Raw genomic sequence first — 982 nt, 5'->3', positions numbered from 1 at the left:
GCCTCCCAGAGTGCTAGGATTACAGGCGTGAGCCCCCACGCCTGGCCTGAACCTTCTTTTAATTAAAGAAAACCCTTAAATTCTTACTACATGAAATTGTGATAATGGTATCTGATTTTCCAAAGGTTTGAAATTTTTAGTAGTGAGTCTACGAGACTTAGATGTTCAAAACATCCTTTATTCTTATAAAATGGGAGCTGTCTTGGCTCCCCAAGCTCATATTTTCACCACGGATTAGAAAACTTAAAATTTGCCTCTTAAAGTAAGTTAGTCACTTCTGGGTTTAAGCACAATCAACTCAAGATTAAAACTTGGTAAATGCAAAATCCCCTCCTCCTCACACTTTTCCCCTCTTCCCCAGGGGAGATCTAGAGTTGGGGCGGGGCTGCCTTGACTCTCATCCTGGCCAGCAGAAGTGTTCTGTCCACTTGTGTCCCCTACCCTCGTGGCCTTGGCTGCCCTCTGGCTGGTTCCACTTGTTGTGATCTGCTGCCGATGTCATTGGTCCCTCCGTGGCCTCCAGGCTTGAGGTCCAAGCGCTTGTCCTCCTAGTCATCCAGGCTGGCCCTAGCCTCTCCTGCTCTGTGCCCTGCCCACCTGGAGGTTGGGTAACTCTGGCCCCTTCCCCAACCCAGCCTCAAGGCCCATCCCCTAAGGCCCCTGTTCCAGCCATCACCACTGTAGGGCTCTTGTGCCACGTCAGACCCAACTTCACGCCAGGCTTCCCTTGCAACTGCAACCTCCCAAGCTACCTTGACGTTTCCTGTGAGGCCCGAGGAGTTACTGGAGTGCTGGCAAACTGGCTCCCAGGAAGGGCGGTGGGGAAGCCCTGAATTGTAGCTTTTGCCCGATTTCCATGGTGTAAAATACTCTCACTGCGGTCATTTTCGAGTTGGAAAGAGATACTCCAGCCAATAAACTGTCACAAGTTATGATAACAAAGTCCAGCCTGGTGCCGTGTTGACCCCAGGAAAGGGTGCGA

Source organism: Propithecus coquereli, unplaced genomic scaffold (assembly GCF_000956105.1).
Source record: "Propithecus coquereli isolate 6110/MARCELLA unplaced genomic scaffold, Pcoq_1.0 Scaffold39, whole genome shotgun sequence".
NCBI lineage: Eukaryota > Metazoa > Chordata > Mammalia > Primates > Indriidae > Propithecus > Propithecus coquereli.
The sequence above is the reverse complement of the archived record's forward strand: the minus strand, read 5'-3'. Positions refer to the sequence as shown.